Below are 27,519 nucleotides of genomic sequence, written 5' to 3' on the forward strand. Positions count from 1 at the left end.
AGTTCAGCTCCGGCTCGCCTACGTGCCCTGTAGTCACATGCAGACGCCTTTCCTCACCAGCTGATTCTTTATCTGCTTCGGTCACTCATCCCAAGAATCACTCCTCCCAAGCCTGCTGTCCCAGCTCCGCCCAGATTTCTCTTTTCTTCCTTTGTCTGTTGAGTGCTCCTGGTTGGCTTGGGGACGGGGGCTGGTGCCAGGACAGCTGCCAGTGGGGTCTTACCCACTCTCTGTTTGACAACTGCCACCGGGGTTTCCCCATCACCTTGGACTGTTTGTCTGCCTCTTTGATGTCTCCACTCGCAAGGCTCATGAGCATCTCAGACTTGACAGGTCCAGAGCTGAACTCTTGAGCTTCCATTGCAGCCCTCATGTCTGACTTGATGGGGCTTGCCCAGAGCCATGTGTTAAACTCTCACTGCATTTGTAGTGTGTCTCAGTTTGTGGTTGGGAGGATATGGATGTTTCACGTTTCCCGTCCTTGCTTTGTCTTTCCCCTGGAGGGGCGGTGGCCTCCACAGCCAGTGGAGACCATTCTGCCCTCACTCCTATGTCTCTCCAGTGTGGCTGCTGGTGCCCCAACTTCCCTCACTCCTTCGGGGTCTTACCCACTCTCTGTTTGAAAACTGCCACCGGGGTTTCCCCATCACCTTGGACTGTTTGTCTGCCTCTTTGATGTCTCCACTCGCAAGGCTCATGAGCATCTCAGACTTCACAGGTCCAGAGCTGAACTCTTGAGCTTCCATTGCAGCCCTCATGTCTGACTTGATGGAGCTGAGGCCTTGGAGCCTCCCTGACATCACTGCTTATCTCAAACCTACATCCAGTCCTCTGGCAAATCCTGTGTTTCAGGGTGCCCAGAGAGCTGATGAGGACATGTGGCTGTTAAGACCGGATTTGAATGACACAATAACAAATCCATTCAAATGCTTTTAATAAAATCACCCGGGAGAGAGTTTGATAATTTATATAAAGAAAATGTACTAGGCACTTAAAACTGGGGTTGTCTGTTAGTGTCAGATGAACACATGTAAAGATAGAAGGCTTTTTAATATAAGATGTAGTTTATGATGATAAAAGAAAATAGTTGTGATAAAGACAGATTGATTCTGAGTTTATATATTTGTAATAACTAAAAGTTATATAGGAAAATTGGCTGATTTATAAGGTGAAATTGATAAATCTGCCATCATATGGACTGTGTTAATGTTGCTTTCTCAGGAATTGATAGATCCAATACACACATGAGTGAAGTGTTCAAGATTTGAACAACTCTATCTCTTGGTCATATAAAAAGAATGCAGCCATTAGGGAATACATAAGTTCTAAATGCATGTGAAACAGTTTCAAAGTCTGACTTTGTATTTGGTCACAATGTAAATCTCACATTCTTTCAGGGTACATTCTCTGACCAAATGAAGCTAAGTCAGAGTTCAGTTATAAAAGCATAAAGAAAGAAAGTTTATGTATTTGGCGTTTGTGTTAGTCGCTTAGTTGTGTCTGACTCTTTGTGATCCCATGGACTGCAGGGGTCCTTGTCCCATGTCTCACCAGGCTCCCTTGTCCACGGATTCTCCAGACAAGAATACTGGAGTGGGTAGCCATTAAGAAGCATTAAAATCTTTCAAGTTAAAGTGGAAGTGACAATGGGAGTATTTAGATTGGCTGACTCCAGAGATGTAAATGAAGGCTTGTGGGACCAGCAGTACTTAGAGGGAAGTGTATGTCTTGAGAGTTAAGTGCTTGAAAAGAATAAAGACTCAGAATTGATCAAGTAAGTGTTCGTCTTAAGGCAGGAGAGCAAAAGAAAGTAGAAGGAAGGAAATTATAGCAGTAAGAACAGAAACTTGTAAGACAAAGAAAAGTATGAGTAATAAAAAGCTGGGCCTTTGTCAAGAAAACAAAATTTTCAATCTTTGATAGGATTGATCAAAAAATGAAAAAAGTAGGCATAAATAAACAATATTAACTGTATCTTGTTGTTGTTCAGTTGCTCAGTTGCGTCCGACTCTGCGATGCCATGGACTACAGCACGCCAGGCTTCCCTGTCCATCACTAACTCCCGGAGCTTGCTCAGATTCATGTCCATTGAGTCAGTGATGCCATCCAACCATCTCATCCTCTGTTGTCCCCTTCTCCTTGTGCCTTCAATCTTTCCCAGCATCAGGGTCTTGTTAATAGTGTGAATAATCAGTATTTTAAAATGACATTTGTCAGTTAACTGCAAAATCAAATCCTGACAGGTTTTCTCGTGGGTTTGGAAGTGCTGATTCTAAAATCCAGGTTGAAGAATCAGGGATCAAAATACTAATTACTTTTGAAGAAAAATAAAAGGGACTTACCCATTCAAATGTTAAAGCTTATTATAAAAGTGTAATATTTGATATCTTCATTATTAGACCAGGGACAGACAAATATGCCAGTGCAACAGAGTAGGGAACATATTCACACACCCTCATATCACACCCAGCCATATACCCCCCCATATACACTCACATGCACCCACATCGACCCACCCACCTACACATACCCACATACTCACACACTCAGATATGCCCACACCCAACCACGTCCATACTCCCCCACACCCTACGCCCAAAGGAATTCATACTTTACAAGGTTACACTACAAGTCCATGGGCAGAGGAACTGCTGGGATAATCTTCTACTCCTATGGTAAAGATTATAATTAGATCCATAGAAAATGCTTTATATATGAGACTGAATTCTAGATGGAATCAAATCCTGAGTGTAAAAAGCAAAACTGAAATTTACAGGAGACAGAAGACTGTCTTTGACATCTGGTTGAAGATGAATTTCTTAAACCAAGAACCAACTGTAAGGAAAAAGACTGGTTTATTTGTCTATATGAAGTAGAAAAGTCATCTGTGTGGCGGAAGATATTTATAGAATTAAAAGACAGACTACAGACAGGCAGATACATTTGAAAGTCATATAACTTGAAAAGGATTGACATCAAAGATCTAGAAAGAATAAGCTTACAGTGGATAAAGGCTATTAAAAAAATCCCAAATGAGGAAGTCATAAAGGTTATAAATGTATGAAAACTGTGTGATTTTTCTATTAATCTATGAAATGTGAATGAAAACAGTGAGAGACCATTTCTACTCATCAGATTGATAAGCATGATGCCAGTTAATAAGTATTGGTGAGGTGTGGGTAAATGGGAACTTTTACACCTTGCTGTTAAGAGTACAGGTTGGTATAACCACTTTGGAGACTGATTTGGTTACATGAGTGAAGTTAACAATGTGCACCTAGTAGGACCCACCAATGCCATTTCAGCATTTGTTCTAGAAGGTCCCACGAGTGCCTGAGGACATGGTCCTACAGTGTTTGTAGTAACAAGACACTGGGAACTACGCAACTGGCCTCAATCAGTTCAGTTCCATTCAGTCGCTCAGTCGTGTCCGACTCTTTGTGACCCCATGAATCACAGCACACCAGGCCTCCCTGTCCATCACCAACTCCTGGACTTCACTCAGACTCACGTCCATCAAGTCAGTGATGCCATCCAGTCATCTCATCCTCTGTCGTCCCCTTCTCCTCCTGCCCCCAATCCCTCCCAGGATCACAGTCTTTTCCAATGAGTGAACTCTTCGCATGAGGTGGCCAAAGTACTGGAGTTTCAGCTTTAGCATCATTCCTTCCAAAGAAATCCCAGGGCTGATCTCCTTTAGGATGGACTGGTTGAATCTCCTTGCAGTCCAGGGGACTCTCAAGAGTCTTCTCCAACAACACAGTTCAAAAGCATCAATTCTTGGGCGCTCAGCTTTCTTCACAGTCCAACTCTCACATACATACATGACCACAGGAAAAACCATAGCCTTGACTAGATGGACCTTTGTTGGCAAAGTAATGTCTCTGCTTTTGAATATGCTATCTAGGTTGGTCATAACTTTCCTTCCAAGGAGTAAGTGTCTTTTAATTTCATGGCTGCAGTCACCATCTGCAGTGATTTTGGAGCCCAGAAAAATAAAGTCTGACACTGTTTCCACTGTTTCCCCATCTATTTCCCATGAAGTGATGGGACCAGATGCCATGATCTTCATTTTCTGAATGTTGAGCTTTAAGCCAGCTTTTTCACTCTCCTCTTTCACTGGCCTCAATAAGTGGATCCAAACATTTGTTTTCTTCACACTGTTAAAAATTATTCTGTTAAAAAGAATGAATCAGATCTCTGCATATCAAGATGCATAAATCTCAGTAACAATGCTGATTGTGAAAAACCAAGTTATAAAAGTATGGGTGCTGTATGGTATCTTTGCTTTTGCATATTTACACAGCCAGTAGAGGTATAAACACCTGAATGTTAGTGATGTGTTTAGATTATGTCATTACTTCCCTATAGAGAAGGAGAGGTTATCAGTAGGGTGTAGGGCTTCAGTGGCATCTGAAAGCATTTTAAATAGAGATCTGAAGCGAATGAAGCAAAATGTTGACAACTCTTTATTCTTCATTGTAAGTATATAGATGTCTACTATGTTTATTTTTTGATTTGAGATATAATTCACATGCCATAAAATTTGCCTGATTAGAGTTTATCATTGAGCGGGTTTTGGCATATTTACAGAGCTGTGCATCTAGCACAGCTATCACCATCTAATTCCAGAAAGTTTCTACAACCCAGAAAGATAGCTCATACCCATTGGCAGTCACCTCCTATTCTCCCCTTCTCCAGTCCCTCCCCACCATTAATCTACTTTCTATCTCTATGGATTGCCCATTCTGGACATTTCATATACATGGAATCATATAGAATGTGGTACATGGACTTTTTCACTAAACATAATGTTTTCAAGGTTCACCTATGTTGTGGCATGTATTAGTACTTTATTCCTTTTTATGGCTGAATTATATTCCATCCTATGAATATAGCATTTTGTTTACCCTTTCATCCATTAATGGATTGTTGGATTGTTTCTGTTTTTTTGCTATTGTGATTAATGCTGTAATGAACTTGATGTACAGGTTTTTGTATGAATGTATATTTTTCATTCTCTTAAGTATATAGGAGTGAAATTGCTGAGTCATGGGGCAACAAAATATTTAACTTTTTGACAGACTGCCAGAGTGTTTTCCAAAATGGCAGAAAAAATATTTCCCACCAATATTATATGAGGGTTCTAATTTCTGCATATCCTCACTAACACTTGTTATTGTCAGTCTTTTTGATTATAGCCATTCTGGTGGGTGTGACATAGTCTATCATTGTGAGTTTTCATTTGCATTAGCCAGACTGGTTCCAAATAGGGAAAGGAGTACGTCAAGGCTGTATATTGTCACCCTGTTTATTTAACTTATATGCAGAGTACATCATGAGAAACGCTGGACTGGAAGAAACACAAGCTGGAATCAAGATTGCCGGGAGAAATATCAATAACCTCAGATATGCAGATGACATCACCCTTATGGCAGAAAGTGAAGAGGAACTAAAAAAAAGCCTCTTGATGAAGGTGAAAGTGAAGAGTGAAAAAGTTGGCTTAAAGCTCAACATTCAGAAAACGAAGATCATGGCATCCAGTCCCATCACTTCATGGGAAATAGATGGGGAAACAGTGTCAGACTTTATTTTTCTGGGCTCCAAAATCACTGCAGATGGTGACTGCAGCCATGAAATTAAAAGACGCTTACTCCTTGGAAGGAAAGTTATGACCAACCTAGATAGCATATTGAAAAGCAGAAACATTACTTTGCCAACAAAGGTTCGTCTAGTCAAGGCTATGGTTTTTCCAGTGGTCATGTATGGATGGAGAATTGGACTGTGAAGAAGGCTGAGCACCGAAGAATTGATGCTTTTGAACTGTGGTGTTGGAGAAGACTCTTGAGAGTCCCTTGGACTGCAAGGAGATCCAACCAGTCCATTCTGAAGGAGATCAGCCCTGGGATTTCTTTGGAAGGAATGATGCTAAAGCTGAAACTCCAGCACTTTGGCCACCTCATGTGAAGAGTTGACTCATTGGGAAAGACTCTGATGCTGGGAGGGATTGGGGGCGAGAGGAGAAGGGGACGACAGAGGATGACATGGCTGGATGGCATCACTGACTTGATGGACATGAGTCTGAGTGAACTCCAGGAGTTGGTGATGGACAGGGAGGCCTGGCGTGCTGCGATTCATGGGGTCACAAAGAGTCAGACACGACTGAGCGACTGATCTGATCTGAATGACTATGGCTTCCCTGATGGCTCAGCAATAAGAGAATCTGCCTGCAATGCAGGAGACACAGAAGACATGGGTTCAATCCCTGGGTCAGGAAGATCCTCTGAAGGAGGAAAACAGCAACCCACTCCAGTATTCTTGCCTGAAAACATCCCATGGACAGAGGAGCCTGGTGGGTTACAGTCCATGGGGTCACAGAGAGTCAGAAATGACCGAGTGACTGAGCACATATATACACCCTAATGACTAATGATGCTTCAAATCTTTTCACTTGCTTATTGGCCATTTATATAGATTCTCTGGGGACATGTATATTCAAATCTTTTTCCTGTTGTTTAATTGAGTTGTCTTTTTTATTGCTGAATTGTAATTCTTTATGTATTCTGGATGCCTATCAGATAGAAGTTTTCTCCCATTTTGTAGCTTATATTCTCCCTTTCTTTATTTACAGTTTCCTTTGAGGCACAACACTTTTCAGTTTTGATCAAGTCCAATTTCTTTTTCTTTTTTGTGTGTGATGTGCAATTTTTGTATTTTTTATTTTATTACATTTTGGGGTTATTTTTCTTCCGGTTTTATTTGGAGAAAATTTACATACAGCTCTGTGCAAATTAAGGTACCCAGCAGAATTATTTGACTTAATCATGAAATGATTATCACAGTATGTTTAGTGAGCATCCATCATGTCATATAGATACAAAATTGAAAAAAATTTAAAAAAATTGTTTTCCTTGTGATTAGAACTTTTAGGATTTAATCTTTTAACAACTTTCACATATAACGTACATCAGTGTTATTTTTATCCTGTTGTACATCGTACCCCTTGTACTTCTTTATCTCATAATTCGAAGTTCGTATCTTTTGACTCCATGCAGCTCTCCCTCCCAAACCCCTGCCTCTGGTAATCACAAATCTGATTTCTTTTTCTCTGCCTTTGTTTGTTTTTGAAATATAATTGTCCTCCAGTACCATGTTAGTTTCTGTTACACAACATAGTGATTCTATATTTCTGTATATTTCAAGGTGATCACCCTAAGTCTAGTTATGATATGTTACCATACAAATATATACGTAATTATTGACTATACTCCGCACACTGTACATTTTGTGTCTGTGATTCATGTATTTTGCAACTGGAAGTTAGTTCTGCTTAATCTTTCTCACCTATTTCTCTCCTTCCCTTTCCTTTCTCCCTTCTGGCAACCACCCTTTTGCCCTCTATATCTATGATTTTGTTTCTGTTTGTTTAATCATTTTGTTTTTTGAGAGTCCACACATAAATGAAATCATACTATATTTGTCTTTCTCTGACTCTTTTTTACTTAATCCTCTCTAGGTCTGTCAGTGCTGTCACAAATAATATTCCATTTATTTATTTTTAAAATATATGTTATTTTCAAATATATATTTATTTTTATTTATTTGGCTGTGCCAGGTGTTAGTTGTAGCACATAGGATCTTCAGTCTCTGATATGACGTATAGGATCTTTAATTGTGACATGTGGGGTCTAATTCCCCAACCAGGGATTGAACCTGGACCCCTGCGTTGGGAGCACTGAGTCTTAGCCACTGGACCACCAGGGAAGTCCCTTCCTTTGTATTTATATACCACATCTTCTTTATCTATTCATCTATTGATGTACACTTAGGCTTCTTCCATATCTTGTCTGTTGTAAATAATACTGTAGTGAACAAGGAATGCATATATCTTTTCTAATTAGTGGTTTTGTTTTCTTTAGATAGTGCCCAGAAGTGGAATTGTTGAATCATATGGTTCAGTTCAGTTCAGCTGCTCAGTCGTGTCCAACTCTTTGCAACCCCATGCGCTGCAGCACGCCAGGCCTCCCTGTCCATTATCAACTCCTGGAGCTTGCTCAAACTCATGTCTGTCGAGTCAGTGATGCCATCCAACCATCTTGTCCTCTGTTGTCCCCTTCTCCTGCCTTCAAACTTTCCCAGCATTAGGGTCTTTTTCAATGAGTCAGTTCTTTGCATCAGGGGGCCAAAGTATTGAAGCTTCAGCTTCAACATCAGTCCTTCCAGTGAATATTCAGGACTGATTGCCTTTATGATTTGCTGTCCAAGGGACTCTCAAGAATCTTCTCCAGCACCACAGTTCAAAAGCATCAAATCTTTGGCACTCAGCTTTCTTTATGGTCCAACTCTCACATCCATACATGACTACTGGAAAAACCATCGTTTGACTGTATGGACCTTTGTCAGTAAAGTAATGTCTCTGCTTTTTAATATGCTGTCTAGGTTGGTCAGATTGATTATATTGCTGGTTATTGCTGTCAGATTGATTATATTCTTTGCAGTCAAAGATGGAGAAGCTCTATACAGTCAGTAAAAACAAGACCAGGAGCTGACTGTGGCTCAGATCATGAACTCCTTATTGCCAAATTCAGACTTAAATTGAAGAAAGTAGGGAAAATCACTAGACCATTCAGGTATGACCTAAATCAAATCCCTTACGATTGTACAATGACAAATAGATTCAAGTGATGAGATATGATAGACAGAGTGCCTGAAGAACTATGGATGGAGATTTGTGACATTGCGCAGGACCATCAAGACTATCCACAAGAAAAAGAAATGCAAAAAGGGAAAATGGTTGTCTTAGGAGGGCTTACAAATAGGTGAGAAAAGAAGAGAAGCAAAAGTCAAAGGAGAAAAGGAAAGATATACCCACTTGAATGCAGAGTTCCAAAGAATCGCAAGGAGACATAAGAAAGCCTTTCTCAGTGATCAATGCAAAGAAATAAAGGAAAACAATACAATGGGAAAGACTAGAGATCTCTTCAAGAAAATTAGAGATACCACGGGAACATTTCATACGGAGATGGGCACAATAAAGGACAGAAATGGTATGGACCTAACAGAAGCAGGAGATATTAAGCAGAGGTGGCAAGAATGCACAGAAGAACTATACAAAAAGATCTTCATGATCCAGATAACCACAGTGGTGTGATCCCTCACCTAGAGCCAGACATCCTGGAATGCGAAGTCAAGTGGGCCTTAGGCAGTATCACTACCAACAAAGCTAGTGGAGGTGATTGAATTCCAACTGAGCTATTTCGAATCCATAAAGATGATGCTGTGAAAGTGCTGCACTCAATATGCCAGCAAATTTGGAAAACTCAGCAGTGGCCACAGGACTGGAAAAGGTCAGTTTTTATTCTAATCCCAAAGAAGGGCAATGCAAAGCATGTTCAAACTAATGCCAAAGCACAGTTCAAAAGCATCAGTTCTTCGGCACTCAGCATTCCAATTCAGACTCCTTTGATTTCTTTTTCTTGTCTGACTGTGGCTAGGACTTCCAATGCTATGTTGAATAAAAGTGGTGAGAATGGGAATATTGTCTTGTTCCTAATCTTAGAGGAAATGCTTTCAGCTTTTCATTGTTGAATATGATGTTACTTGTGGGTTTGTCATATATGACTTTTATTTTTATTCCCTCTCTATCCACTTTGTAGAGAGCTTTTATCATAATTGTATATTGAAATTTGTCAAAAGCTTTTCCTGCATCTATTGAGATGATCATGTGATTCTTATTCTTCAATTTAGTAATATGTTGTATCACATTAATTGGTTGCGGATATTAACCCATCTTTCCATCCCTGGGGTGTATCATACCACTTGATCATGGTGTATGATCCATTTAAGGCATTGCTGAATTTGGTTTGCTAGTATTTTGTTGAGGATTTTTTATCTGTGTTCATCAGTGATATTGGCCTGTGATTTTCTTTTTTTGGTGATATGTTTTTCTAGTTTTGGTGTCAGGGTGATAATGGCCTCACTGAATGAGTTTGGAAGTATTCCTTCCTTTGCAGTTTTTTTTGGAATCAGTTGAGAAGGATAGGTGTTAACTCTTCTCTAAATGTTTGGTAAACTCACCTGTGAAGCTGATTAGCCCAGACTTTTTTTGTTGAGGGTTTTTCTAGATTACTGATTCAATTTCATTATTGGTAATTGATCTGTTCATATTTTTTATTTCTTCTTGGTTCAGCCTCCGGAGATCATACATTTCTAGGAATTTGTCCATTTCTTCTAGGTTTTCCATTTTATTGGCACTTAGTTTACCAGAGCAGTCTCTTGTGATCTTTTTTATTTCTGTGGTGTTATAACTTCTCTAGTTTCATTTCTGATCTTACATATTTAGGCTCTTCTCTTTTTTTGTTCCTTGATGAGTCTGTCTAAAGGTTTATCAATTATGTTTACCTTTTCAAAGCACCAGCTCTTAGTTTCATTTATCATTCATCTTTTCTGGTTTTTTTTTAGTCTCTACTTCATTTATGTCTGCCCCGAGCTTTATTATTTCTTTCCTTCTAATAGCTTTCAATTATATGTGTTCTTTTTCTACTTCCTTTAGGTATAAGGTTAGGTTGTTTATTTCAGATTTTTCTTGCTTCTTGGGGGTAAATTTGCATTGCTATAAATGTCTCTCTTCTAGATTCTTCCATTGAAATGTCTGTATATCATCTATATATATAGATAGAGATGATATAGTATATAGTATACACTATAGTGTATAGTATAGTATAGTATATCTATAGTATAGCAATAGTATATAGAGATATATCTCTATAGATGATATAGATATATCTCTATATACTATATTATCTATACCTATCTCTATTCAGATTTTGTATTTTTTTTTCTTGAGTCACTTGTCAATTTTAGGCTCTCTGCTACCTCCTGCCTCAGTCATAGAAACAAAAAGAAACAGCAAAGGATGTTTTTTCCTTTTGTGGAAAGTAGTGTTAGAGGCTGAAATCTTGACTCTGGAGCTGCACATGGGTGTTTGTGGTAACCCTCAGTTCACACTGATTCCATCCCAATTCAATTCAGTTATTACTAGGTTACTAAAAATGTTTAATTCTAATATTAAAAACACATGAATTTCATATTTTCTACAATAGATTTACTTAAACTTGTTGAATCTTTGGCCATAAATTAGTTATGTGTCCTTTTTATAATCCTCATGAGTTTCATCGACTCTCATGTAGTTGCTTTGCTGGTGATTGTTGAGCAGGTGGTTTACAAAAGGAGCACAGATGCCAACAACCATGAAAAGGTGCCAGGCCTCCGTATTAGTGGACAAATGCATGCACCTCTTTCTCTGACCGTCTTGCTGGCATATATGTTGAGAAGGTTTATACAAAGGAGTTTTGGCAAGGAATCACAGAGATCAGACTCTGAGATGTCACTATTTTGTGTCTCAGAAAGTGACTGAAGGGAGACAAGTTTCTGGAGAGCTCTTTGTCCTGTGTATCACAAGCTTTAAAAATCAGGCACTTGGCTTAAAATTCTACTCTTAAGAACTTATTTTCAACAATCAGATAAGCATTACATTTATGTACAGAGGATGTTCATTACATCATTAATTTACATAAATAACAATAGGAAGCACCCCAAATGCCCAATAATAGATGATTTAGTAAATCAGTTATTGGACTTATACACACAATAGATTATTAGGCAGCAATTAATGTTTATAGGAATGATTCATAATATGGAAAAATGAGCCCAGAATATGAAGTCAAAACACAGGTAAAAACAGCATATTTGACAAAAAATAAAGGTCTATGTGTGTGTGTATTTTAAAGGCCTCAAGGAGGTGCAACCAAAGGGTTATATTGTTTGTTTCTGAGAACTGGGATCATTGCTAAAACCTGTTTTCATACATTTCTGAATTTTCTGAAGTGAACATTCATTGCTTTTATACTCATAGGAGAAACTGCTGCTGCTGCTGCTAAATCACTTCAGTTGTGTCCGACTCTGTGCGACCCCATAGACGGAAGCCCACCAGGCTCCTCTGTCCCTGGGATTCTCCAGGCAAGAACACTGGAGTGGTTGCCATTTCCTTCTCCAATGCATGAAAGTGAAAAGTGAAAGTGAAGTCGCTCAGTCGAGTCCAACTCTTAGCGGCCCCATGGACTGCAGCCTACCAGGCTCCTCCGTCCATGGGACTTCCCAGGCAAGAGTACTGGAGTGGGGTGCCATTGCCTTCTCCGATAGGAGAAACTATATAGATACATATTATCCTTTTGCTTTTGGCTGTCCTAAGTCTTCATTGCAGTGTGCAGGCGCTCCAGTTGTGGCGTGAGGCTTAGTTTCCCCATGGCATATGGGATCTTAGTTCCCCAGCCAGGGATCCAACCCATATTCCCTGCTTTGGGGACACTGGACCACCAGGGAAGTCCTTTTTTTTTTTTTAGTTAGAGAAGAATTATGTGAAAATTAGCCTGATCTTTGATATACAGAAGCATTGTTCTAGGCATAAAAGCAGCACAAGTAACTTCAAATAATAGATATTTGATTTTCGTAGACATATTTCTTTGAATTTCAATAAACAGCTGTTGTTTAGTCACTCAGTCATGTCCAACTCTTTTGTGACCCCATGAACTGCAGTGTGCCAGGATCCTATGTCCATGGGATTTCACAGGCAAGAATACTGGATTGAGTTGCCATTTCCTTCTCCAGGGGATCTTCCAGATACAGGGACTGAACCCACGTCTCCTGCATTAGCAAGAGGATTCTTATTGCTAAGCCACTAGGGAAGCCCCTCAATAAACAGTTTAAAAGCTAAAACAAGCTGCTGTGAACATTTTCTGCAAATATTATAGACACAGACATATTACATTGTTCTGAAAGCATATATATTCTGCCTTATTTAAAAATATGTGAATGTTACAATGAGAAACTACCAGAAGAAAATACCCTCTACTGCTGTCATTGCTTTTGTTTGGGAATTGAAGATGCTTTTAAATATTGGGTTGGCCAAATGTTCATTCAGGATGTTATGGAAAAACCTGAATGAACCTTTTGGCCAACCCAGTGTATTTCTTGTGCTTTTCTGCACTTCCTAAGTTTGCTACACAGAGAGCAAGCGTGTGTCCTGCAAGGATCTGCAGTCGTTGTCGTAAAGATCGGGGCTGAGCACACGGCCTCTGTTCCTACCAGGACTTACTGTTGCCTGGCATGTGCTCCCCTGGGAGGTCCAGGGTAGGGGCCTGCAGAACTAACTTTCTACCACTAATTGAAGTGCTTATATTTGGGGAGTTGTTGTCTAGAAAGTCTAGTAAATGTGTTTTGCTGCTGCTGCTGCTCAGTCGCTTCAGTCGTGTCCGACTCTGTGTGACCCCATAGACAACAGCCCACCAGGCTCCCCCGTCCCTGGGATTCTCCAGGCAAGAACACTGGAGTGGGTTGCCATTTCCTTCTCCAATGCATGAAAGTGAAAAGTGAAAGTAAAGTCGCTCAGTCATGTCCGACTCTTAGCGACCCCATGGACTGTAGCCCACCAGGATCCTCCATCTATGGGATTTTCCAGGCAAGAGTACTGGAGTGGGGTGCCATTGCCTTGGCGACTTCAATACCTTGGTGAGAGGCCAAGCAGATTTCTTGGGTCTGATTCTGGTAGTGAGAGTGACCCACTCAGAAAAGTGAGATAGTAAAAATTGTAGTTTAAAATTTTAATTTAATAAGTCCATGTGCTGAGATTGAAACAAAATCCTTTTATAAATTCTTGCTGGTTAGTAGTGACTGAAGTCCATCAACATAACCTAAAAAGACTGAAATGTGGGCATGCACATCTATGTTCACATACATTGAGTGTGATCGATCATAAATAGGAAAATAAAACAAAAATTATCTCGGGACGTGCATGGGTGCTGTGGGCATAACACTGACCTTCTAAGCAGAGGAAATTTGCAATCAAGGGTATGTGGACAAGGTAAAAACATGCTCTCCCAGGCAAGGGAGTGTGCCTGGCATGGCATGCAGGACAATGCTGGGCTAGAGGTCAGGTGAGGGCCTTTTGGGGTCTTGGCTTCTGGTTCCTTGGTGATCATGTCACCAACATGCATTGGCCTCGAGATGCTATTTTTTGAGGTGGAGGAGTAAAGAAGTTCAACCCCCTGCCACCTCCGTCTCTTTTCTGCTGAGACCATCACCAGGAGTGTAATTACTTGGACACAGTAATTGCACTGGTGGATTCTATGATAGAAATGGAGCTGAGTCATCCTTGCCCGTCCTCCCCCTAGAAGCTCTTTTAAACTCTAGTTACCCTGTCTTCATGTTGGCGCTGCAGGGCTCTGAATGTGCTCTGTTGGAGGGGGTGAGTTAAGGAGACACTCCATCCCCCAAACAGGGAGAATTCAGTCTACTAGAAGTCATATCTTTGCTATGGCGGATTTAGTTTTGGGTAAAAGCAGTGCATTTGCTCTTCTTCCTTTATTGAGATCTCTCTTGGTGTGAGTTCCCATTTAGCAAAAATGGGAACCATGAGCAGATTCCTAGGATCTGCAGTTCCAAGAGTGTCCCACTGTGAAACCACCAGCATTACCAGAGTCATCATCAGTGGAGAAAGAGTCTTTGTGGCTATAGACTGGTGGGCTCACTTGGGGCAGTGTAGTCCTCCTGGAGGGGGGGAGGGCAACTGTGGCCAGAGCTGCCTGAATGCAGTGCTCTTGCCCCAGGCCCCTGTTGTGTGCCCACCCTGCTCACCTCCCCAGGGCCCCGTGCTTCCCCGTCCTGTGTTTCACAAGCTGCTGGGAGCTCTTGATCCAACGTGGGCTGCCTGTCCCTGGTGCACTGTCTCCCTCTGGGAGGTTTATCTGTTTCTACTTCTTTCACTTTGGCATTCAGGATTTGGAAGAGTTGTCTCCACGTGACCTGCACGCATGCTCCGCTCCTGTGCTGCGTTCTGGCTGGTCTGGCTGGTGTGCTTTCCTCTTTTCTCACCAGCCCATCTTTCTGTGTCCTTATTTGCCATCAACATACTTTCTCTGGTGAAGGAATAGATCACATATTTTGCCCATTTAAAAAATTAGGTTGTTTTCTTATTGAGTTTGAGAGTTCTTTGTATATTCTGGGTACAGTCCCTAATAGAGTATATGTTTTGCAAATATTTTCTCCTAGTTTGTAGCTTGACTTCTCATTTTTATGTGTATTTTGAAAATCAAACGTTTGATATTTTCATGACATCCCACTTATCTGTTTTTTTTTTTTATAAAAGACATCATGTTTTTTATATCATACTCATGAATTCTTTGTAAAACTGGAGGTCTGTTTTTATTCTTATTTCTCTTATTCTTTCCTTTGGCTTTTCTTAGCTTTATATTGTGGTTATTATATATAAGTCTATGATATATTTTGAATTAATTTTATATCCATAGGACTGGAAAAGGTCAGTTTTCATTCCAGTCCCAAAGAAGGGCAATGCCAAAGAATGTTCAAACTACCACACAATTGCACTCATCTCACATGCTAGCAAAGTAATGCTCAAAATTCACCAAGCAAGGCTTCAACAGTACATGAACTGAGAACTTCCACATGTACAAACTGGATTTAGAAAAGATAGAGGACCCAGAGATCAAATTGCCAACATCTGTTTGATCATAGAGAAAGCAAGGGAATTCCAGAAAAACATCTACTTCTGCTTCATTGACTACGCTAAAGCCTTTGACTGTGTGGATCACAAAAACTGCTTCAAGAGATGGGAATGCCAGATGACCTTATCTGCCTGTTTAGCCTGCTTTCACTTTGATTGAAATCACGTTGAATTGATAGATGAGGTTGGTGCAGTTGACATCCTGTGGGATAGAAGTGTTGAGAGGAGACGTACTTGCTTTGTCCCTGATCTTAGAGGAAAGTGTTCAGTCTTTTACCCATATGTGTGATGTTATGTGTAGGTTTTTACTGGAGGTCCTTTATCAGGTTCATAAAGTGCTCTTATTCCAAATTTGCTGAGGATTTTTTTTCATGAGTGGTATTGAATTTTGTCAAATGCTTTTTCTGTCTGCATCTTTGAAGTCATGTATAGTTTTTCTTTTTTTCTGTTTATATGGTCCATAAATAATATCAGGCATACCTCCGAGATACTGTGAGTTTGATTTCAGACCAGAGAAATAAAATAAATATTGAAATAAAGAATCGCATGGATTTTTTTGTTTTCCTGTGCATATATGTTATGTTTACAGTATGTTGTTGCTGTTCAGTTGCCTAGTCATGTCCGAATCTTTGTGACCCCGTGGACTGCAGCATGCCAGGCCTCCCTGTCCCTCACTATCTCCCGAAGTTTGCCCAAGTTCATGTCCATTGCATCAGTGATGCCACCCAGCCATCTCATCTTCTGATGTTCTCTTCTCCTTCTGCCCTCAATCTTTCCCAGCATCAGGGACTTTTCCAATGAGTGGGCTGTTCCCATCAGATGACCAAAATACTGGAGCTTCAGCTTACTTAATGTTTACACTATGCTCTAGTCTATTATGTGTGCAATAGCATTATGTCTAAAAAACAATGTGTACCTTAATTTGAAAATATTTTATTGCTCAAAAATGCTAATCATCATCTGAACCTTCAGCAAGTGGTAATCTTTGTATTGGTGGAGGGTTTGAAATATTGCATGAATTACCAAAATGTGACATAGACACATGAAGTGAGCAAACACTACTGGAAAAAATGTCACTGATAGACTTACTTAATGCAGAGTTGCACAAACTTTCAATTTGTTAAGAAAAAGCAAAACAAAACCAATATCTGAAGCACAGTAAAATGAAGTGCAATAAAATGAGGTTGCCTGTACATTGGTTTTTATGTTTTTTTTGTTTTTTGTATAGAATCAGTTGCTTTTCTAGATAGAAATCCACTTTGTTATGATATATTTTTTATATTGTATGATTACATATGATAAATGTAAGAGTTTTGCATCTATATATATGAGGAATATTGGTTTATTTATAGTGTCCTTTTTTTTGGTTTTGGCATCAAGTTAACTTTTGCCTAACAGAAGGATTTGTCTAGTGGTTTCTTACGTTCCATCTTCAGGACAAGTTAGTAAGAAACTGCTATTATTTCTTCCTTGAGTATTTCTTCCATTGAAGCCATCTGGACTGGCTCTTTTATTGGTAGGAAGATTTTTAACTTGAATACTTATAGAGTTATCTGGTTTTTCTTGAGTGAGTTTTGATAGCTTTATTTTTCTAAGAATTCCATTTATTGGCATGCGATAGTTTCTCACATTCCCTTATTATATTTATTTTCTTTTTACTGAAGTGAAATTCGTGTCATGCATAATTGATCATTAGAAAGTGTGCAGTTCAGTGAATTCAGCGGTGTCGAGCAGCCACCACCCAGTCTTAGACATTTCAAAGTCAGACTTTTTCACCACCTCAGGGGAATACCACATCCCCATTAAGTAATTACTCTCCATATTCCTTGTTCCCCATAACCTGGAAACTGCTAATTCTCTTTCTATCTCTGTGGATTTACCTATTCAATACAATACCTATTGTATTTCCTGTAAATGGAATTATACAGTATGTGACCTCTGTGATTGAACATAATGTTTTCAAAATTCATCTGAGTTGTAGCATGTATCAGCACTTCACTGCTTTTTATGGCCACAGAATATTCCATTATTTGGACATATTTGTTAATGGACATTTGAGTTGTTTCCACATTTTGGCTATTGTCAATAATGATGCTTTGAACAAGTGTCTGTTTGAGTCTCTCTTTCAGTTCTTTTGGATATATACCTAAGAATAGAATGGCCAAGTCATATGATAATTCTGTGTTTTACTTTTTGAGGAACTGGTAAACTGTTTTCCATTTAGGCTGCACAGTTTTACATTCTCACCAGTGACAAATGAAGGTGCTTGTTTCTCTAGGTCCTCCCCAACACTTGGATGTATCTTGGGTTGTTATTGCATGGAGTGCTCTCTAAATGCCAGTTATGTGATTGTGGGCGATGGTGGTGTTTGATAGTGCTGTTGTTCCTGTATCTCTTACTAATCTTCTGTCTAGTTGTTTTGATCCCTTTATTATTATGTAATGCCTTTTTTTTTTCTTCTGATAATATTCTTTGCACTGAAACCTCATTTTTTCTGATATTAATATAGCCATTCCAACTTCCTTTTGATTAGGATTAGAGTGGTACATCTTTTTCCATCCCTTTTATTTTAATCTATTTGTATATTTATTTTTAAAGTGGGTTTCTTATAAATATTGTAGTGAGGTCCTGTTTTTTTTAATCCAATCTTAAAAATTTCTGTATTTTAACGAGGTTGTTTTAGACCATTTATACATAACAAGGGACTTCCCAGGTAGCGCTAGTGGTAAAGAACCCACCTGCCAGTGCAGGAGATGTAAGAGATGCAGGTTTGATCCTTGGGTCAGGACGATCCCCTGGAGGAGGTCATGGCAACCCACTCCAGTATTCTTGCCGGGAGAATCCCATTGACAGAGGAGTCTGGTGGGCTACAGTCCATAGGGTCACAAAGAATTGGACATGGCTGAAATGACTTAGCACATACTTAATATGACTATTGATATGATTGAACTTAAATTTATAATTTTGCCATTGGTTTTCTATTGGCCCCATGTACTATTAGGTCCTCTTGTCCTCTTTTTTTGACTTATTTTGTGTCAAGTACTATTTATGATGAATTGTATCACCTTTACTAGCTTATTAGCTTTATCACTACTTTGTTTTTATTAGTTTCTTTGGGATTCATTGTGTATATTCTTAACTTATCACTGTCTGTCTTCAAATAATATACAAGTTCACTTATAGTATAAAACCCAACAGCAATATACTTCCATCTCACTTCTCCTGACCTTTATGTTACTTACTGTCATGATATTTTTACTTCTACACTGCTCTAAACCACACAATACATTGTCATTATTTTTGCTTTATATAGTCCATTATCTTTTAAAACAATCTTATAAATTAAGAAGAAAGCCTCTTATATTTATTCATGAATTTTGTTCCCAGTGCTTTACATTTCTTCTGATATAATTTTTCTTTTGTATGATGGACTTACTTTAATATTACTTGTGGTTTAGAAGTGTCGGTGATGAATTATTTTAGCTTTTGTTTATTGGGAAAAAAAATCTTCATTTTGCTTTTGATTTGAAAGTTATTTTCACTATATATAGTTTTTCAGGTTGGTAGCTTTTTCCTTCATTACTTTGAGATGTTATTTCATTGATTTCTGGCTTGCATTGTTTCTGGAAAGTCCTTGTCCACTATGTCTGTGTTCCTCTGAACATACTTTTTTTTTTTTTTTCCCTCTGGTTGCTTTGAAGATTTTCTCTTTGGGTAAGTCAACTATAATATACCTTGAACCTTGATTTTATTTCCTTCATGTTGTCTTCTGCTTGGGGATTGTTGACCTTGAATTTATGGATTCATAATTTTCATCAATTTTTGAAAAAAAAAGTCATTATATCTTTAAATACATTTTGTCCCATCCTGTTCTCCACCCCCGCCCCAAGTGTTCAATTACACAAATATTTCTGTGTTTTTAGGGAAGAGGGAATCTTTCCCTGTGTTTCATTTTAGATCATTTCTGTCTTCACAGATTGTTTTGTCTGCTCACTGACTAATCTTTTCTTTCTAGTGTCTAATGTGATGTTAATGCCATCTAGTGTATTTTTCATTTCAGACGTATTTTTCATCTCTGTGTGTTTAATTTGGGTCTTTTAAAAAATGCTTTTCATGTCTTTCCTACACGCTATGCTTTCCTCTATCTTCTTGAACATGTACAATGTGTTTATAGTAGCTGTTTTAGGGACTGCATGTGCTAATTATTTCCTGGGTAATTTCTGGTTCCTTTTCTTATTGATCAACTATCCTCCATATGAGATATATTCTCATGCTTCTTTGCATCCCTGGTATTTTTTAAATGAACAAAAGACATCATGATTGTATGTTGTTGGGTTATGCATTTTTATTTACTTTAGATTTTCCTCTTGAAATGGACTCATTGCTTGGAAAGTTTAGCCCCCATCTATGGGATTGCACAGACACGACTGAAGCGGCTTAGCAGCGACAGCAGCAGGCAGCACCTAGTTGTCTGTGCTCTCCCAAGTGCCTGGCCCAGTGGTCCCCGTGTCGTAGGTTCCCTGGTCCAGTTGGTGGGAGTGAGGTCCACTCCTGAGGCTGCGCCAGTGATGGCGACACTTTGTCCTGCTTCTTGCTGTCACGTGTTCCCTGGCCTCAGTTACACAGGTTGACCAGTGTCCTGGTGAAGAGTCAGGTGCATCCCCACTGGTCTCAAGAGCACGTCTTAGTTCTCTCCTTTCTGGTCTTCCACCCTGCTGGTTCTCGCTGCCGTTGCCTCCTTGAACCTCAGCTGTTTCCTCACCTCAAGACTCCCCTGACTCTGCCTGGGTCCCGCTTCTGGCACCATGGCCTTGAAACCTTCCCAACTGTCCTCTGCGCAGCCAGCACGCATCCCATGTGTTTCCCCCTCAGGCTCCTTGTTCTGTGCTGCCTGTTGTCCCACCGCTGAGCACCTGTCTCATGTCTTCTGTCTGTTTCTTCATTGTTTGAGGCTGGAGAGTCCACCTGGTTCCTCCTCACTGTCATGCCAGAAGTGGATGTCTCCTGAGTTCCCCTGGCCATCAGTCCTCCCTGGATGAATGCCCCAGGGCTCCCTGAGGAGGCCTGAGCAGAGCTGTTTGCCTGCCGGGGAGTCTGCACAGGCTGGGCTCCAAGGTCCTGCTCCAAGGCACAGCGTTCTTCAACTTGGAGCTGAAACCATGTGGGTGGGGATTGCGGTGGGGGGTCCTGTCTACACCTCACTGTGCTCTTCTCCTTGCTGCTCGCCACAGACCTCAAGGGCTGTAGGAGTCAGTACCGCCCAGACTTCCACCAGGGTTAGGACTGTGGGCCAGGGTTCAGGGGAGACTGAGCTCTGAGTGGTTACTGGTGTCTTTCAAGTTCCAGACTCAGTTTAGAATCCAACCATCTTTCACGGAATTCTTTTTCCTGGAGACTATCTTTAGCCTTCTAAATAACTGACTCATGGCTACATTCTTTTAAAACATTTATTTAGTTTGATAAAATTTGATATCTAAGATGATGGAGCATTCTTTGAGTTATTTTCTACCATGATTTCCAGTTATAATAATTTTTTTAACCTGTTTACAGGGCTGCCTACAGAGGGAAGCTCTTCACATGGTTCCATGTAAGTAGCGCTTCTTGTGATGCCTTTGGAGAGGTATGTCTTTAAACTGAGTGATTCTTCCCACATCAGTTGAGTTGTGAAGTCTTGCTTACATACAAAGCCATGTGTCTTGCTGACTCTCCTTGTGGCCTGGCCTCAAGTCCCACGAGGGCCCCATCACAGGTCAGGCGCAGCGTCCTGTCAGTGGTGTGTGTCATTTCCCTCTGGTTTCTGGAGAGCCAGCATGTAAAAAGAGGTAGTTTCCCTCTTTCCTAAAAACCTTCTCCAGAGTCACCCTGACTACACTGTCCAGCAGGGGCCTGAGAACCAGCTGTTAGCCTGGGCCAAGCAGACAGCGCCTTTGTCCCAGGTTCCAGCAGTGCCCAGTGTGCACTGTGGCCGTCATGGTGTCGTGTCCAGGCCCCAAGGACATTTCTTTGTGGCTGTGACTCCAGTTTTGCAAAACTACCTTAAAAGGATTCCTTTTAGATTTACCCTTAAGATGCCTTCATTTTTCTACAAGTTTTCAGTGGCCTTGCTGGGAAGGCTGCTGTGGTCGTGCTGGCGGCTGCTCTGTGCCCGTTCTGCTCCTCCGAGCCCCTTGCCCTGCCCTGGGGGGTGGTGCTGTCCTTCTGTTCACTTTCCAAGGCTTGGGAGGCAACATCACTGGTCACTGTGCTTGTCGGTGGTGAGATGGGGCTCTGAGGTGAAGCCTCTGACCTCATGAGCTCACATCCACTCATATCCAGCGACGGCAGGATAACTGGGAGCTGCCTTGATGACAGAATGTGGGCTCCAAACTTGGTATCTGCCCTTTTTGGTGACCTTCACCACAGCTCCGAGTGGTCCTGAGCTCACCCGATCCAGATCAGAAAGCGCTAGAGCGCCACTGTGACTTTCCGGGGCCTGCTGCCAGCAGCCCCCTCGGGAGACATGAGAGACAGGGGCAAGGAGTCAGAGAGCACGAGCACAGGGGGCTTTGGGCTGGTGGGTAACCAGATGAACAATGTTTGAGGAGAAAAGTTCTTAGGTTACAGATTGCTTGAGCAAAGACTTTGATGCATTTGTTCAGCAAATATTGACAGAATGCCTGTGATGGGCTGGGCATGCTTCTGGAATCACAGCATTCTTTATTACATTCTCGTGGGGCCTATAAAACATACGAGTAATAAGTGTGCCGGGTGGTGACGCTTGCTGGGGACGAACAGAGAAGAACTGGGGTCTGGAGGCACTGATGGGTGGTCAGAATAGCCCTGGGAAGGAGCATCTGAGCAGAGCCTTGCGGGAAGCATCAGAGCCCCCCCTGTGGGTGGTGGAGGGGGAAGGGCGCCAGGCCTAAGGGAGCGAGAGCGTGAAGGGGCGGGGCCGGGGAGGAGGGCAGGGCAGACACATCTCTCCTTGACAGCTGTGCTGCTGAGCGTGGCAGCAGGGAGCTGGGTGGTCTTTTTTCCTCTGTGTGTTGAATAGTTTCAGACTAAAGCTGTTATAATACCTGGTTCTTAGAGGACATCCAGATCCCTGCTGGCGTGGGACCAACTTTGTAATTGTGTAAATCTGGATCTAATTTTCACAGAAATCTCCAAGGAAAGGCTTGTGGAACTCAGGCATATAAACAGCACCCTGTGTGTGCTGGGCCTCTCTCCCCTGGACTTTGCTGTCGCCCACATATCTACCCCGGCATGCAGGAAACGTTGGTTCAGACCCGGCCACCAATTCTGGACACAGCAGCATGCTTGGGTGGGGCGAGCTGGCCAGGAACCTCCCTGTCCGCGTGTGCACAGCCCGTGGGCCGAATGTGGGTGCTGAGGACGCCAGCACCCCGGCAGAACGGTGGCTCTAGGGACTGTGGCTTATTTGGGGGCTCCCCTGAGGCTTGGCTAAGGCAAGGCGCAGGTTTTACATAGGGTACCTGTCCTTCTGTGGGTAGGGAGGGAACCGTTAGGAGTTGTGAGCTGGTTGGAACAGATATGTCTGTCTCTGGTGAAGCCGCCTGCGTCTTCCTGTGGGATCCAGGGGGCTGACAAGCCAGAACAGAGCTCATCTACCCCGGATGTTTCCCAGGGGACGGTGGCCCAGGAAGAATGCGGTTTTCCATTTGCACGTCTTCCGAGAACTTAGTGCGGTGGAGCAGCTGCAGATGGGCCTTTTTCCGTCTCCATGCGCTTGCGCTCAGACCCCGCTGGGCCCCTGACCCGCTTTGTTCCACAGGCACTTGGCTCCCCGCCGGGCTGGAGACTGGGCCATCGACCGCTCTAGGATCAGGGAATTAAGGAATCATGATCACGAATGTTTGGTGACATTTTATTCACTCTAGTCTTTTATTCTTCATGATACTGAGAATGATTATCTGCTTTCAAACTCGCCCCCGCCCCCCGCCCCGCATTATATTGACTACCTTCACTACACAACTGGAAAATATGGAAAAGAACTTTAAAACTCACCAACAGTGAATGCAGACAGGGCCCTGCCATGGGACTCCTCCATCGGGGCCTCCCCCCACTCCATGTCCTTCTTGGTGACCCCTCTGCCTTCAGCCTGTGGTTCATGGGGCACCCCTGTACACAGACACCCGGTCCTTCCTGTCCGGCCTCTGTCCTGCTGCTGCCGGGGCCCAAACGGCCCTAAGACTGATCAAGGACCTCACCCTGCCCCGACCCCTAGAAGGTTTGCTTTTATCTGAGGCCCTTATTGTGCCTCCAACCTTTCTTCTTCGGCTTTCTCCTGTCATCAGCTTTCAGCCTCAACTGATGACGGCGCCTGGTAATCCAGGGAGAGAAGCGGAAATAAGACGGTGGAAAGCCTGTTTAAGACTCGGCCCCTCCCACAACGAGACACACCCCTTCCCTACCCTGGCTGAAGACTGGAGGGTGAAGCAGTGGCCAGGGACATGCAGAACAGACGGTCCCAAGTGGGAAGTATGGCCACACTCAAGTGGGTTATGGAGCCGGTGACCCCAGTCCCAGCTCTGTTGGCCCACGGAACAGCAGGAACCTGGGATGGGCTTTTGGGAGCAGGCAGGGCTTTTCTTCTAGCTCAGTCGGTAAAGAGGTAAAGAATCTGCCTGCAATGCAGGAGACTCTGGTTTGATCCCTGGGTGGGGAAGATCCCCTGGAGAAGGAAATGGCAACCCACTCCAGTATTCTTGCCTGGAGATTCTGATGGACAGAGGAGCCTGATGGGCTCCAGTCCATGGGGTCGCTAAGAGTCTGACACGACTGAGCGACTTCACTTTCACTTTTCACTTTCATGCACTGGAGAAGGAAATGGCAACTCATTCCAGTGTTCTTGCCTGGAGAATCCCAGGGACGGGGGAGCCTGGTGGGCTACCATCTATGGGGTCACACAGAGTTGGACACGACTGAAGCGACTTAGCAGCAGCAGCTAGCAACTATATGTATGTGTGTATGTAAGGGGACACCTTAGGGCTCTGCCATTCGGATGGAGGAGCAGGAAGGTGGGGCTCCCGGAGGAGCTGGTGGGCTGTTCCCTGATGTGTTTGAGGGGTCAGATGGCCACGGATCCCTGGCAAGAGTCTGGAGGTGAATCAACAATAAGTACACAGAAAATTATGGGAGGCCATCCTTTACTCCAGGACTCGCATGTCCAGGAGGGAGGTGCAGTGTGAGGAGTGAACCGCCTGTGGTCCCGGCTGGATGGTGGACGGAGGTGTAACACTTAGAGGGATGGGGAGAGGAAGGGGTGGAGGCAGCTAGTGGATGACACACAAGATCCTGGCTTCAAGAAGAGTCATACAAACTGATCGTTAGAACTGGGGAGAGAAATAGCAAGAGGGTAAAAGATAAAAGAGCAAGAGCCTATGGGGCCGAGGTGGGGAGATGGCAGGCGACACTGTCACCTTCAGCTCTGTGGAACTCTAACTATCAAAACTAGGTACATTTGTAATTTTGTTAAAAATAAAATGTAAAGGGTTGTACAGCAAATACTATTTCACACACACACACACACGCACACACACACACACACACACACACCACACACAACGAAAGCAGCCTTCTACCCGACTCAGCCTCCGCTTCTGCTGGGGCCAAGCGCCATGGCCATCTGGCCCTCCCAGCAGGGCTGCGTCTCTGCTCCATCATGTGGCCTCTGCCTCGCCGAATCTGATGGAAAATCTTTCTCCTTGGGGAGCTGAGCGCTGCAGCTTCTTACGTTGTATCCTTTCACAGGCTCCAGGCCCCGCGCCCTCTCGGTTTCGCATGTTTGCTGTGTCACCGCCTCCTCCCCCCTTGCCCCCACACGTGACTGTCACAGCGTCTTGGTGCTCAGAGGGGACCCTGCTGATGGCGGTGCTCGGGGGCTGCGGGGGCTAAGCCTCTACTGAGACAGTCTGCTCTATTTCACTCCAGGCTTCACCTCTGGGAATAAGTGGCATGCACATTTCTGCACCCTGCTTTCAAATGGAGTGGTGTACCACAAAATGTTCCAAGTTACCATTTGAAAACGTTATTTTTAAAAAGTTGTGCAGTTTCCACTATAGGGATATAGGTATTATTTTGTTAAATCAGTCCCTTTCTGTTCAGTGTGTTTGGACTGTTTGCAGATCCGTCGCTAGAGCCAGTAGTCATGAGGCAAACATCCTGTGCGTCAGTCGGCCCCCTTCCCAAGGCAGTATGGCGGTGTTCGTCCCTGCGCAACCCAGGTTAGAGGAGACAGACGTTTTAGAAGGGGTGTAATGTGCGACTGCCCAGTTGCTCTCAGTTGGTGAATTACAGTAGCCTGAGAGCCTGGGCTCCCAGCCCCTGAAAACCCTGGGCTTTATGCATCTCCCAAAGCAGAAACACACCCAGTACAAGCAGCTGAGCCTCTCTAGAGCACGTGGCCCTCCTCAAGTGTGAGCATCCTTGTGCACTGAGGACATTCAGCATTCATATTCCAGGCTTTTGTTTTCCCTGGAGCCATTGACCTTTTAATCTGATGTCGGCCATTTGGTGCTGTCTATCAATATGCTACTCTGTGACATCATCTTCTATGGTGTTTGCATTAGGAAAATCCTTTCCCATCCTGAAATGTGGGTAGTCACTTGTGTTTTCCTTTCTGCTTTTACTTTTTGCTTTGACATGTGCAGTCTACTTGAGATTTAATTTGATGTATGGTATTTGTTGTTCATTTGCTAAGTCATGTCCGACTCTTTGCGACCCCATGGACTGCAGCATGCCAGGCTTCCCTGTCCTTCACCATCTCCCAGAGTTTGCTCAAACTCAGGTCCATTGAGTCAGTGATGCCATTCAACCATCTCGTCCTCTGTTGTCCCCTCCTCCTCCTGCCTTCAATCTTTCCCAGCATCAGGGTCTTTTCCAATGAGTTGGCTCTTTGTATCAGGTGGCCAAAGTTATGTTATTAGCTGAATATATAATTTGCTTACAAATATTGAACAATTAAGTTGCTTGCAAATGTTGAAAACACTATTTGTTGAAAATTATGTCATTTTCCCAATGGTTTGTTTTGCTACTTTTGTCCTATTTGAAAATATTGCATATACTAGTATCTGTTTCAGAATTCTCTGATTGATCTGTTTGTTCTTGTGCCAGTTGTTTAATTGCTAAGTTGTGTCTGATTCTTTTGTGACCCCATGGACTGTAGCCCGCCAAGCTCCTCTGTCCATGGGATTTCCTAGGCAGGAATACTGGAATGGGTTGCCATTTCCTTTACCAGGGGATCTTCCTGACCCAGGGATAGAACCCACATCGCCTGCATAGGCAGGTGGATTCTTTACTGCCGAGCCACCAGGGAAGCCAGTACACTGGTTTAATTTAGTTTCATGGTATATTTATTTTGGTTATTCTTGGCTACTCAATTTCTAGATGAACTTCAGGATGATTTTTAAACCCCAAGCTAATCAGGTTGGGGTTTCATTTCAAATGGATCAAACCTATAATTTAAATGATAGACAGCTGGTATTTTAGCAATATTCAGCTTCTAAAAGAGGAAGATATTCTGTTTCTTCATTGATTCCCTAATTAGCCTTCAGTTATATTTTACAGCTTTTTTGCTGTATGTTTTCTCTTTTGAGCTCTTTCCTGACTTATATTATCTACTTATTGGAATTGGAATTTTCCTATTACATTCCTCTAATATTTAATAATGTATAGGAAAGCTATCAGTTTTTCTGTATTTGCACACAGCCATGCTTTTACTTGCAGTGGGTTTCTCAGCTGAGTTTTGACTCATTCCTAAGTTGACCCGAATGCTCCTTCACCGTGAAGCGTGCTTGCGGCAGCTGGCTGTCCGGTACATGGTGTTCATCAAGTTACACACATTTCCTTCTGTTGCTCTTCTATTAAATTTTTTTTTGAAATAAAAAATAAAAGTTATGTTTTACTGAATGTTCATTGCTGCCATTAAAAGAGTCATAGGA

At 42.3% G+C, this 27,519-nt stretch overlaps 1 protein-coding gene across 4 annotated transcripts in view; it reads left to right on the top strand.

Moving 5' to 3' along the window:
- PCBP3 (poly(rC) binding protein 3) overlaps positions 1 to 27,519 on the top strand; it is a 231,169-nt gene that overhangs the window by 66,552 nt on the left and 137,098 nt on the right. For 2 of the 4 annotated variants that reach the window (XM_025292973.3, XM_025292977.3), the window contains exon 2: positions 21,128 to 21,164. The exons of the other annotated variants lie outside the window; for them this stretch is intronic. The gene's annotated coding sequence lies outside the window, so the exon portion shown is untranslated. The remainder of the gene's footprint in view (positions 1 to 21,127; positions 21,165 to 27,519) is intronic. 4 annotated transcript variants of the gene reach the window in all.

The sequence above is a fragment of the Bubalus bubalis genome, chromosome 1, assembly GCF_019923935.1.
Source record: "Bubalus bubalis isolate 160015118507 breed Murrah chromosome 1, NDDB_SH_1, whole genome shotgun sequence".
Classification (NCBI taxonomy): Eukaryota; Metazoa; Chordata; class Mammalia; order Artiodactyla; family Bovidae; genus Bubalus; species Bubalus bubalis.